Source organism: Diplotaxodon limnothrissa, linkage group LG1, assembly GCF_057381915.1.
Source record: "Diplotaxodon limnothrissa isolate DT_005_m linkage group LG1, D_limnothrissa_male_GT1.1, whole genome shotgun sequence".
Classification (NCBI taxonomy): Eukaryota; Metazoa; Chordata; class Actinopteri; order Cichliformes; family Cichlidae; genus Diplotaxodon; species Diplotaxodon limnothrissa.
This window is the reverse complement of record NC_140596.1, coordinates 26,953,070-26,968,029: the sequence shown is the minus strand read 5'-3', so window position 1 is coordinate 26,968,029 and position 14,960 is coordinate 26,953,070.

The window sequence follows — 14,960 nt, the reverse complement described above, 5'->3', positions numbered from 1 at the left end:
TTGCAGTCAAGAAACTGCTTGTTTAATTCTCTCCAGGACCGCTTGCAACATGGTCCATTGCTTGGTGTGCTTGATGTTCTCAAATAATTCAGCACCTTAAAATCTCATCATGCAGTCAGTAGCTTATAGCTTTGCACCCTGACGGGATTTGCTCAATACTTAGCATTCTTCTGGCTCCTTGGAGCCTAAATAGGACCACTGAGCCATGTAAAACAATAACTGCATCAGTTTTCTGCTTTGCAACCACCTTGCATTGTTCACAAGAAGTCCTGAAAGACATAATTGTTTATGGTGTCCATTTTAGATAGTTGTATTTTTTTGACTGCTGCTATGTGCTTACACCATAAATATAGTAGAGAGTTTGTTATGTAATTTGTTTCATACAAAGAAAAGAATATATCAAGAACCACCGTCAGCTAACTACAGTTTACAAATATATAAAGACTGACTTTTCGAGGTAATTTGAAATTTTCATAATGCAAGATAATTGACAAGATTTTTGCACTTGCACAACGAGGCAGTTTAGATTCTCTAATCCATGTGGCAGGAAGAATGTGTCTAACACAGAAAGGCCTGTCCTAACTCATGAAACCCCCAGTCTTTGTACTGCTGATACACTAATTCTCCTGGTTAATTAGACCATAATGGAAAAGGGAATCTTTTAACTTCAGATTAAATGAACATAAATGGTTTGGCTTGATTAGACAGCTTAGCATTTAATTAGCTTTTACATTACATAATTTATAAAGTCTAAGACCAACCAAGTTCTTGAGTTCTGGGTTTGTTTAGATGTCATGTCTTCAATTCTATAACAGAGTTCATGTAAGTAAAAGTCTGTGATATTATTACCTCCAAAAAGTCAACAGTACCACAGGAACTATCGACTTTAATTTCACTCTTGCAACTACCTCAATGGACCATCTGGTAAATGATTTTCACACCACCAAAAACATTTTACACAACATTTTCTGCATGTGATTAATTCAAGTGAAAACGGACCCTCTTATATCAGGTAATAATAATAATAAGTGTCTCACATCCAGATTGTACCACCTGTTACTGGCATGTGTTGCAGGTTACTGAATGTTTCTCTCTCAGCATGTTAGAACTGACACACACACACACACACACACACACACACACACACACACACACACACACACACACAGATAGATAGAATGATGTGTGTATGTATATGCGTATATAAAACATATGCGCTGTTTTCAATAAATTGCAAGCTCAAAAGATGTTTTCTTACTCCTATTTCTTCTTGTTGCATGTTGAAGCTCTACTTGGAACCTTGTTAAGATGCAAAATAGAATTTTTTGTCATTTTTGTGGTCTTACACTTTTGATCGGGACTATGCAATGGATCACATTAAGAAACGGCAAACAAAATAGAGCAGTATGAAAAGTTCTTTGTAACAGTGCAAGAATGTCTTAATTGGTTAATTGTCAAATGTACATTACTGCTTTCTTTTTTTTGCTTGAATATATTATTTAATAATATTGTTAAAAAGATTCCAATCATTGTGTAAAAATGTGTATTTTAATGCAGATATACATAAATATTCTACCAGGCAGGCTACAGGACGGTATATTTTATTACCCATAGCAGGAACCAATTAAATGAAAACAACAGTTTTACACAGGGCTATGAATCAATGGAATTTCCTGCTAATACAGTTCTGAATTGAGAAAACTTTTACAGCAATATTTTTTGGGTTTGACTTTTTATGACAGTTACAAATTGTTAAATAATGAATCTGGATTCCTGTTTTTGTGCTGTAGTAATGATGGCAATTTTATTTTAATTAAATGTTATATTATCAAAGTTTACTCTGATATGAGGTAAAGAGCTGTCTTTTTTGTTTGTATGTGTGTTTTTTGTTTCTTTGGTTTGCTATGATGTTATATTGTATATATGTATATGTTTATAGTGCACTGTCAAAATGTAAACATTTGTAATCCCAGGAAGAACAGCTGCTGCATTGCTGCAGGTAATAAGGATTGTAATGAACTAAGCTAAACCTAATGTTAACATTTATGACAGTACAGTTAGATAAAGCCTGAACAAGTATGGCTTATTTTGAAAAGTTGCCAGGAAAAAGTCTCTTCTCTCTAAAATGAAATGAGACCAACACCAACTGGGAAGCACGGTGGTGGAGGGGTGATGAAACTGGACACCTCGCAGTCATTGAATCAACCATGAACTCATCAAATTGTCATAGTCTTCACTGGTCAGTCATGTTTTCTGTGATTCCTAACACATTTTGTTCCAAGGAGGTCGAGCTCAGCCTTCCCTAGAGAAGTTGGGTTCCCAGTTTCTGCTCCAGTTGGCACATCTTATCCTCTTCACTTTATCTCATACCATAGTTAAGGTGCAGCTCCAGTGCTCACTCTTTGCCAGATTGTACCACAAGTGCTAATCCAGCACATGTTAGAAGTTCCACAGTTAACTTCCCTGCGTGGTGATTCCTGTGAAGCTGAAGAGCGGCCACAAACCTAAACTTCTCTACCTCTCTCAATTAAGCATGTGTGCTCTGAAGAAGTTTTGCCAAGTACTCACCTTCTGTTTCCCTCTGCCTGCTCACCCTCCCGTGGATTGAATTTTTCCCCCCACAGCTCATTCCTCTTCTGTTTTAAGTAAGCACCAACTATATAATTCTAATACTTTGACTTAGCTTAGACAGGACATGAATCCCATCTCTTTGCAGTCCTAAGTTGTTTTTGCCTAAGTTGCCAGATGTTTTCCAGGATTCTCCCTTATTAACATTCTTTGTCCAAATCATGTTGTGTCATGTGTCCTGCCCAGAGATGGGCAGTAACGCGTTACTGTAGTCTGATTACTTTTTTCAAGTAACGAGTAAAGTAAGGGATTACTATTGTAAAAACAGTAATTAGATTACCGTTACTGCGAGAATGTCTCACGACAGTGACGTAAGCGAGTGCGCCGTTAGTGACAACAGCTGTGTGCAGATCAACAATGGATCACATATCGATTGTGGGATAGAGTATGAGCGTGCAGCGTTTAAAGTGTGGAAGTACTGACCTTACTTTGAGTTTGATTCCATAAAAAGTGACAAAAACATTAGCATCCGTTGTGCGTGGGAAGAAAACTTCTTTTTACAGCGAAAAAAACCCCTAAACTTCCGAGCAAGCACCGAGTGCGCAACCACGTAATGGGAAATTCACAGAGAAACTCGCGGATTCTTCAACTGACCGCGGCACACCTGCACCAGGGTAAACCTCCGCCTGCCCTACTCCTGCTTTACAGGTGAAAATAGAGCAACAGGACCGCTGAGTCTTTGACTTTATTTATTTTCTGCTGTGTTTTACTTGCATCTATTTAAAAGAGTGAGTGTAAACACAAAAAATATTTTATTTTATGTGCTGGAATGTGCAGAAAATAGGTTTAAATATTAAACTAATTTATTCAAGTCAGAGAATGGTGCATATAATTAAATGTTTGCTTGATGCATAAAGTTAAAAGATTAAAACTGATAAAACAAGTTAAAAAAAAGAGACTTTTCCATTTGATTACATTTTGTATGATGGATTATGTAGAAAAAGTAGAATTGGGCTGAAAGCTCTATCGCTTTATCACCTATTCAGGTTGCAAATCGTGCTTTTAAAAAGTAACTAAGTAACTAAGTAATTAATTACTTTTGAAAATAAGTAATCAGTAAAGTAACAGGATTACTTTTTTGGGGAAGTAATCAGTAATTAGTTACTGATTACTTTTTTCAAGTAACTTGACCAACACTGGTCCTGCCTGAGACTATTCTGTGTTTACACCTTTTATGGTCATAACACGTATTCTACAATCAAATGTGAGGCCATCTGTCTGAAGCCTAAAGGTTAGCCAAAACTGGGCAACGCAACAGAGAATCATCCCAGTCAGAGCAGCAAATTTACAACAAATCTGGCTGAAAAAGAGAAGAATATAGGTGTCGCAATGGCCCAGTCAAAGTCTAGACCTCAAGACAATTGAAATGCTGTGGTGGGACCTTAAGAGAGCTGTGCATAAACAAATGCCTTTAAACCTCAAGGAACTGAAGCATGGAACAAAACTCCTTCACAATATTCTTAGATATTGACAGTCATGCAGAAATTAACTACTTCAATTTTTTGCTTCTAAAGGTGGTTATACAAGCTGCCTATGTTTTTCACACAGACATATAGTCTTTCTGACTAATATATTTATTTTTCACATGACTGTAGAACAATACATTTAAGAAATATTGAAAAGCAGTAGGAACAGTAAAATATTTGGTTTGTGGATTAGACAGATCACAACATTTCAGTAATAAATTGGGCCATTTCTTATTTTTATTTTTCATAGAAACTGCTGCAATTGTACAATGGATTAAAAAATGCCATTTTCCAGTCAGTTACTCAGCATATTGCTTATTGTATTGACAATATATTATTAATCTACTGATCATGAACCATGCTTGTAATTTCACCTGCCCTCTTCTGATGTCATGTCACAGAAGAGTATGACATTTCCCACTCGTCCCACCTCCTCTTTAATAATTCGGTGACCAGTTTTAGAACACCATAACCTGTCCCTTGGTTGGCAGAGATATTTTTAGTCCAGCTCCTACTACTGCCTCATCTCTGTAGACATTGGTGTGTGCGGAAGGATGGGTTCATTCTCCTTGAAACATATGTTGTAAAAACACTTGTTCAAGCCCTACATAAGCCTCTTCTTGAAGACCAAAGACTTGAGCATGACCTATAAACACGTCAACTCTAATAATACACTTATTTACATGGGACTATAATTAGGGGTAAAGTAAAAGCTTGTTTACCTCATCTTACAGTTAGTACTTTTCTCAGCATTATCATCTTTTAGTTTATGGTTCATATTGATGCTGCTACTTAAAACACCTATGAAAGAGCAATGAAAAAATGTTGCTATAACACATCTGGGGACAAAAAAGAAAAGCCAAGCAAAATAAAGAAGAATGAAAGAAGACTGTACATGTTGTATGCCATACATTAGAGTTAGAGTGCTGCAGTGCTCATAAGAAGTTTCTCCTGCAGGAACCTTTATGTGTCAATGTATGGTTTAATGAGCAAAAATATTTATCATCATTAAGGCACATCTAAACGGAGTACAACATGCTCAGTGCACACCAGTGAACCATATATAACCATACATCTGTTTATGCATTTTCTTGGATCAATCAAAATCAACACCATAAATTTTAATTATCAAAATATGCTCCAGTCCCCTTCCAATGTGCAGATTTTATTTAATTAGCATGTGATGACGCCTCAGATGCCTCACAAAGATGTGATAATATGCCTTATCTTATACAATATCTTATACATAGAATTTGTTATTTGTAATCTGTACGGTCTAGTAAATTTCTTACTTGAATGTAAAAGGTTATTTTTATCAGTAAATAAGTGAGCAAATATATACAGTACATTTACAGCTTTGAAACCTTGTAAGTGCAGAAAATCAAATGTAGTTGTCAGTACAGTCCATTAATTACTTAAATTACTTTCAGTATGGTAATTGGTTACACGTTTCTTTATTTGGCTTGTAATCAGTCATGCAGAATAGGTTACGTGTACTAACACCAACTTTCCGAAATGTTGGTCATGTGCAACCAAATTGAGTTTTAGTACAATAATGAAACGCTGGAATTTTCCATTAAAGAATTTAATTTTACATTGACAACTCAGTGAATACCCAAAAAGGTATGAATGATTACTATTCAGATACTCAAAAAGTAGTCTTTTGAAAATGTATAACATTTTCAGAACTTCAATCTTAAAATCGGAATTGGATCCAACAAGATTTACTATAGAAGAAAAAGGGATAGAGAAATAAAGTGCTAGAGAAGGTAAGTCACTAACATTTACTGTGTAACATGCAGCAGGTGGCGAATGCTGGTGATGGGAGATTGGTTTGGATGAATGAGAAATGAAAAGGCAAGAAGTACACAGCGGAGAGGCAAGCAGCGAGAGCTGTAGTAAAAAGCAGTGAGGCTGTTTGACATTTGCATGAGTCAGACAGTATGATTACAAACCTGAAGCAAAAGAGAGATTTGGTTGCTGGCAAGTAAAACAATAAAGAAAATAAAGAACTAGAACAGAATTAAGAGACTTCTCATATATGCCACACACACACACAAACTGTGCAATCTGATAATGATTGATTACAGAAACCAGGGTTTAAATAAAGCATGCCAGTCAGAAGATGAGGTGTGGGTGACTAGGCATTGCCAATTAGGAGCAAGCTAATTGGTTAATGCAATTTTAAGGAGCCAAGACACACCACACTCAGAGGCACACAGAGACAAACAGGGAAAGATATGAAAACATGAGAAATGGCAGGTAAACACAGGGAAAAGAGGAGTAACTGAACTGCTTAAAATTAAGTTCACTATACTCACAATATTTACAGTATATTGGGCTTATCATGTTTTGCTATAGCCGATTAACCATAATAATAATGCTAAGTGGCATCATGACAGTGATAATAATTTCAGAAAGTCAGATCACTTTTTTCAAGTCTATTAGCAGTTTTTGATGAATACTACATATAAAACAATAGTTTTTCTCACCAGATCAACAACTGCAAACATTGATAGGCCAAGAAAACAAAATGACGAATGAAAAAATGTAGCAGAAGCCAAAAGCATCACAGAACACCTAAAGCCACAAAGAAAATGTAGCAAGCGCATGCTGACAGTATGAATGCATGTGTCCATCAACATAATTGCCCCATCATAAAGGATGAGTAGATCTGACTCTAAACACAGTTTTACGTTCAATTAAATTACAACATAGAAATGTTTGGACAGTTTCAGGTTTACGGTTCAGTGGAGATAATAAGTCTTGGAAACAAGTAAAGGCAAAATAATAACATGCAAAAACATAACTCACTTCTGTAAGTACAGCTGGAAATCATAAAAGCTCAAGAAGTAATCTAATCACCTTACAAAGATAAGCAGTTGTCTCTGCTGAGAATTTATATCTCTCATAACCTATAGATCGCCTCTGGAGAAAGGGTGTCTGAAAATTCTTGCCCTTTAGATAAATCTCACGGTTCACACGAAAAGCTCAAAGGGATTTATCTATAAGTGATGATGTCATTTTTCAAGAGAATTTATTGATTACAAAGTAGTGGTTTTAAATGTGCTTAACTGGACAGTGTGCATCATAAGTTATCTTGACAGTCCACAGCATTAAACTGGAAGTACAATTCTGACACACACAGACACACAGATCCCTGGATTAAACCCGAAGTAACCTCACAAAACCCCAAATCCTGCTTTTAGTACAGGCCTCTGGAGGCATGTCGTGAAACATGACAGAATGAAACTTCTAGTGTACGCTTACAGTTCTGATCGAAACCTTACAGATACTCATCATGGACATAGATGCAAAGTGAAATATTAGGCTTTTCCACCTCAAGTAGTTGTCAAATAAAATCATGCCAGGTTGTGATGGCCACCAAAAGCATCTGTCCAAGCTGCATTACTAACTAACATGTAACCAGTGTTCGGAAGGTTACTTTTAAAATGTGTTCGACTACAGATTACACAATACATGGCCCAAAATGTGTTTTTTAACATATTCCATTAAGTTACTCAATGAGAGTAACGTATTCTGAATACTTAATATATTGTCATGCTTTTTACAACTGCTGTGGGATTTATTACTATTACTGAAGGCTACTCGCCATACTAATACCAACTAGATTTTTAAATATTAATATAAAATGAGTAACAGTAGGTAGGGTGGACATTAGGTGAGGCTGCACTTTTTGCAGTGATCTCGTATGGAAAACTATTTCTCTATCAGTAATATGTTTTCTTTTTGTCTGCTTTCAGAACTGCATATGATTATTTGCAGCTAGCAGGTTGTTATGTCTACCAGTCTGTGGTTTATGAACTAACCTCGGCTAACGGCAGCTAACACTGTTAACTCGCTAGGGAGTAGCCTTCAGTAATAGTAATAAATCACACAGCAACACTACATCGAAGACACTGAAGTGGCACAAAGCCCAGGTAGCTACCACAACTAAAGCAAGGTAGTTGAAGTAGGCAAACTTTAGTTTTTTAAAAAGAACGTACTTCCAGATGTTTCTTTAGGGTTGGAGCTTTTTGACGCTGAGAGCAGCTTGGTTGCTAGCAAACAGAGTTTGCACTGCACGTTCAGATTTCACCCATCCCTTTCTCTTTAAATGTAAAGTAAGAATGTATTCCTCCCTGTGCATTAGATCCTCTTATTGCGTGTTTTGTTTTGGTTGCCATTGGCGTGGAATTACCAAAGTGAGAGAGGGGATAGCCTAACATATGAAACATATGAAAAGACTGCTGTGTAATCTTTTTATTTCAACAAAGTAACTGTATTCTAATTATCACCTTTTTAAAGAGTAACAGAATACACTTGCTCATATTTTGTATTTTAAATACATAATGCTGGTACATGTATTCCCTTACTCCCCAACACTGCATGTATCCAAATACAAAGATGGATATTTTTTTTTATTTATATAGATGTATATCTATCTTTGACCCTCTGTTAAACCCTCTAATAAACTGTGTATTCATTCAACCCCAGAAAAGAAAGATTTACAGAGATATTTCCAGTTCTAAATAAAAATCCCAAAACATTAAACTGTTTTTTTGTTTTTTATTATTGTTGTGTTTTTTGTTTATCTTTTAAGTAGCCATACACATCAGTACTATTTCATCATATCGCCGCTTCTGGCCAGTAGTGTACAGTATGTGGGTGTGCGTGCATGTTTGTGTTGCTTTGGCTGCTTGTGGGCATGTGCTTGTGCCAACTGATGGACTAATGCCTAATGTAAGATGAGAAGGTAGCAGAATAACATCCAGAGGCATCCTCGTTCCCCAGTTGTTTTTCAACACTGTATTGCAAAACTAAATTGGCGTGTGCCCCTGCTCTGTGGCCTGAAGGGTGGCTGCAACCAAAAAAGGAGCCATTTATGATTTGACAGGCCTCAAGCATTGAGCCATATTGTGTCAAACACTCGGCAGACCTTTGGGAAAAACTATAGGATATAGTCAGCATATTCATTACATGTATCGATGCCTTTTTAAAGTTTGACAGCTGTTTAACCATGTTCATAGTTGTACTTCTCAACACTTAAAGCTACCGTATTCACGAGGCGTCACCTCCACGTGTTTGATTTGGCAGATGTCTACGCTGGATGCCCTTCCTGACACAAACCCAAAGGGATTTGGTGTCTCCTCCTGGGTTCAAACCAGGAATCTTTTGCTTGTTAGGCAAATATGTAAACCACTACACTATAGAGCCACTCTCAGCACTTAATGGTACTTAATAAAGTGATAATAAATCATCCCACCTATTTACCCCACATTGAGCCAGATGAGGTGAAACAATTTAGCTAATTTTGGCCTGATGAAAAGATAAGCCTCTTGGGGCACAAGTGAAGTCATCAAAACATCTGCTGTTAACCATTAAAAGCTCCCTGTGCCCTAGTGATGCCAGAGCTGTTTTAATCTGTTGTTCTCATTAGAGATGCAGGCATGCTTTCAGCAGCCAAGTTATTCACAACAGTTCCCGGGTAATATAATTGTTTGGTGTATACTCACATATTAAACATAAACAACAAAATATTATTTTAAAAGGTGCATCCCATTTATGTCATTCCCTCTCTCTATTTATTTGTTGTTTTTCTGGCATTTAATAGTCAGTTTCTGTCACAAATTGGTATTTCTTTGTGTAGTTATTTATCTAAATATGGAAAGAACAGATAGTAGGTTTGAAATGTAAGTATAGCATCTTTCTTTAATATTACTAGACCTACTAGGCATGCTGCAAATTGAGGGTTTAGGTTCAGCTGTATCGGATTTTGCCCTGATATTACATTGTCACCATGAGAATAAATAAAAAACCTATTAAGAGCATTGTTATACTCCATATATAAATGACTAAAATAGGGCGAGGGCTCAGCTCCATTAGCTTTGGAGATATTAACAACTGCTGCTTCATTATGACTCATGCACGGCCAGCCACTCTATTGTGCTAAAAGCTTATGAAAAAACCCCAAAGACGGGCAAAGCAGATAGCGTGGGAAACTGAATTGACTTTTGATTCGTATTGAAAATACATATCATTGCTTACAGCTTCTTTTTAGATGTATACTGGTAAAAGGTTACAGTTTCATAATATGATTTGTTTTGTATCATGGTGGCAGAGTCCTTCACTAAGTGCTACCTCACCTTTGCCACACTGGCATGCTAGACTTGGACTACAGCTGTAGCACTTATGTTCCAAAATAATAAAAAGTTGTATCACAATCAGCATCTGCTGAATTGAATAAAACAACCACACACAGCACACGTTTGGGGAACATTTAAATATCCTATATATCTCCCCTGCTCCTTGAGGTTTGCTAACACATCAGCTATGAATATTTAAGTGTGTAGCTCCTGAGTTTAAAAGCAATAGAATTAAAATGCAATAACAGTAGAAGAACAAATATGGCGCCATTGTTTTCTTTTTTGAATAGCATCTAACTTTTTACCTAGAGTGTGTGCACATTGTCTAATACAGTAGCATACCTAAAAGCTTTTAGCTGAAGCCCAAAACATACTGGTTGGTGATTTGCCTCAATTTTCTTGTGAACTGCCAGACTAGGTCAAGCGTTTTGCTTCTGATGTGGCCTCATAGCCTTGATGGTGGTGATAATAATCACATGGAGCTAATAAAACATACACTTATGGAATAATAGTCCAGGCTTTTGAGTACCCTGAAAAAGTGAGCTGATGAATTTTTTAAATGCTAATCTTTGAAGAAGCAGCAGGAGTGCACTCGTCAGTAAAATGAGGGGCTGCCAGGAATCTGCAGCAGGATAATTAATTGTTGAGTCTTTACGGTGGGGATGCATCTACTGAGACCCATTGCAGATATGATACAGCTGTTAACTTTTGAGCCAATTCAATGTGGGTTTTTAATTTTTTCTTTATATACCTTTCACACCCTCCACCCCTCTCTCTTTATATATCTTGTGTGAATAAGTGTGTGTATGTATGAGCTGGTGCATGGCTCTATGTGTCTAATTATGTCTACATATGTGCAGACTTGAATACATGTGATTAAACACCCCCTGAAGCCTTTGAGTTTGGGAGCCAGATGTTGCAGAGAATATATTTTTGACAAAAGGCAATGTGAAGCGCAACAGACATTTGAGGAAGTCTGTTGTAAATATTTATGAACTACAATTATTTTAAGCTCTTTCCTGTTTGATTGAAAGTTTAGGATGCCATAAATTTGTGATTGTTCTTTAAACTCTCTTTGTTGTTCTGACCTTTAGTGACCTTGGGAGCTGACCCATTCCTCTGTAGTTTAAACACTTCTGTAGCAAACATTTTATGTTTCATGTTAAATGCATCTGGCATTCATTGGCTATTTATTACAGATTAGGCTCTTATCTTGACTAGGATTAAATCTTTGCCTCATAATGACAGCAAATTTGACTGATACTCACAAAATCTTTTTTTTTGTTGTTGTTTATTTGGTAAAAAATAATTCATTTTTGTTGTTTATTTTGTAGCATCTTGATTTTTAGTATGCATATTAAATCCACATTCACATCTAATAGCAAAATGTGACCTTTTCAGTGTTTCCTGTAATACTATCACACCCAGTGTTTGTTTGCAAAGAACAAAATCTTTCCATTTCTATTTTAGTAATTAACCCCAGCTGAGGCCTAAAGCTGCCCAAGTTAATGAAGTTGAGATTTCTGTGCAGGATTAATTAGAGCTCGAATGGGGAGGGGTGGGGGCTTGGGGGGGGGGGGGGGGGGGGGGAGATAAATAAACAATGTAATGAGTGACGCAGAGCATGGTCTTTAATGCACAATTAAATTGGGATTGTCTTGGGATCTGGCAAAGCACACAGAAGTTACTCTCTTAAGCTTGCTCCATATATCATGCCTTCACTCTTAATGGTTAGAGGCAACCCAGGCAAACCCCAAGATATTTAAATTACTAAGAATAAATAGTTAGACAGGTTATATAATGTCTCATTACCACATACATAAATACACTAGATAATCTATTCACCATGGGTTTACAAAAACAAACAATCATGAAATCTACAACATTACATTAAACCATTTTGTTCAACCAGTAACAAAACTAGTAAAACATAGTTGGAGCTACATGTATGATGGTGAACACTAAGCAATATCAAGCCAGTGTGTAAAGAGGTGCATCTAGAATGTGTGTCGGTGATGGTAAATAATAGGTTCAAGTCAACAGATGATTAAGATATATGCTAGATACCAGAAACAAGAGAAACAGCTCATGTTGGTTTGTTCTTTGTTTGTTTGTTTTTTTATGTTTTTGTTAGTTTTAAGCTGATAGCAGCACATTTTACCATTTAAAGAAAGCTAATCACTACAACCGCCAACATTTCTGCTAGAATTCCCTGAAGAGGTCATTTTAAACCAGTCCTGCAATAACAGAAACGCCACATCTTTGTCGTTTTTCACAAAATTACAAAAGGTTGTTAATGTTTATAAAATTGTTCTAATTATGAAGAAGCTTCAACAAAATAAATACTTTAGATTCACTTTTAGGGGTTTTATTACCTTTACAAATGAATCCATCTGACCATCTACTCATCCACTCACTTATTTTCTACTCCTTATCCAATTTAAGGTTTTGGGTGTGGGGCAAAAGGCAAAGAATAGCCTGGACCCTTACAAGTCTCTCATAGGGTTACATTTTACAAATCACTTAACTTATTTACAGATCATAAAGGTAAAAGGTAACGATACAGGAAACAACACAATAACTAACACAGCTCAATAATTTGAATAGTTATGAAAGAGGAACATTATACAAAAGCTAAAAATGCATTTTGAGTCATTATGGTTATAATCATTGTGTTATGCTAAACATGTCTTGTTATTTTGCTGTGATATATGGAGTCTCAGTCTAGAATAAAGAAAATACTTTTTAAAAAGCACTCACTGTGAAACAGATTGGACAGGTCATTCCCTACATTTGTGGCCTCACAGTTGGCTACAACATCAAAAGAAACACATTTTAATAATTAATTTTTGTGAAAGTAGAACAGTGAAAGTTTATCATCTCATCTACATCTGCCTCCTCTTCACCAGACCTGCAGCCCCACCTCTCTCTCTCATCCACCATCTAAGCTGCTTCACCTCAATCTGCAGCTCCTCAAGCCTGAAACCTGTCCAATTCAGCAGCTCTGCTCCAGATTTCTCTCTTTATTTACTTCAATTAGTACTCCGCACTCTGGACTCTCTGCTTAGTTCAGTTACAGTTTCTCCATAACCTCCGCACATCTCCACATCTACTCATACATTGCCCCAATCTGACCGCTCTGACATGACCCAATATCCTGTCAATATACAGTCTTCCAAGTTCATGTTCTTTTTTTTTGCTAGCTCCAAATTAGACACTATGTCAAGGAGAAATAACCAGTTATGAAACAGCTTCAGCTAATCACCCTTTGTATGAGCTCTGGGCATTCCCTCCAGACTCTGAGCACTTAATATCATAGTTTGTTGACTGTTTTTTGTACTTCATCTGCTCTTACACAAGAAGCTTGGGCCAAGGAATTTAACATGAGACTGTCAGTGGAGTTTTGGGAGGAAGAGTTGTCCCTGATACACAAGTGCTCTATCAACTCGTGTTGCAGACTGATTCTTCCCATCAATATTTTCTAAGTGTGACAAATGCGGCTTAGCAGACGGGACAATTGGACATCTTTTTTGGTCCTGCCCAACCTTATGTCAATATTAGGCAAACATTTTTCAGTGGCATTGTTCAGGTAAAAATAGGTCTTTGGAGGACATTCCTAACAGCTACTTTGTGCAAAGCTGAGGTTTTAATATAACATTCAAATAATAAAGTCTATTTCAATGTAATTTCTGATTCTAATGAATGTCATCAACCTGAACACATTTTATGTTGAACACAAGATCAGCTGTAGTGATGCTGTGTGGGAAAAGAATCACTTAGAAGTAAATCGCAATGATTTCTGTGGTGTGCTCAAGTAGATTTGTTTTTTCTGTGATCTTAAGCACTGTGATCAGCGCTACTGCTTTTACTGAATTCAACAAGATAGAAACAGAGCTCATATATTGTTACATCAGGTATCATGGCTGATTTCTCAACCTAGACAGTATAAAGCTAATATAAATGTGGAATTCAGCAAATGAAGTATCAGCTTATATTTAAATTGATGACTTTTAGGTTTTTAAAATGGCCATGAGCACCACAGCTGCTCTGCACCAATCAAGCATAGTGCATCATTGCAAACTTCCCAATCTACACTTACAAGTGTAGACTGCTCCAAGCTTCTTTGTATTTTCATGCAAACTTCAAATAACAAAAAGCTTTTTATACTTCAGTTTTGCTAGATGATTCACAAAATCATAATTCAGGAACACATCATGTACAGATCCATTATCTGTTCAAAAAGCTCTAAAATGACTGCAAACATTATTTGTAAGGTTTAAATACCCAGTTTCTCATGTGTAATTGAGCAGTCCTCACTTCTTTTTTACATCTTTGTCCTTTTCTTAGTGAACTTGTAGCACATTGTTTTTTGCTCCTTGGGAAATACAGCAGCTGTACCTTTGTGACAAACTGCACACAGTTTGTGTGCTTTTGCATATTTGTTGAGCTGACAGAAATATTGCATTTGAAATCGCATGCCACTTGAAATTTGTACTTGTATTTTACATCAATGCATGTCTGTCAAATGTACATGTACATTTGACAGACATGCATTGATGTAAAATACTAACTCCCCTTAAATGTCCTAAACCTAAAGAACTACACATGTATGAAAAGATAAGGAAAAGAAAGTAAAGTAAATCTGAAAACTTGTTAGAAAAAATTATACTTAGAGTGACCAAAGGTAATGGCCAACCCATTACCCATATTAGCCTATCTT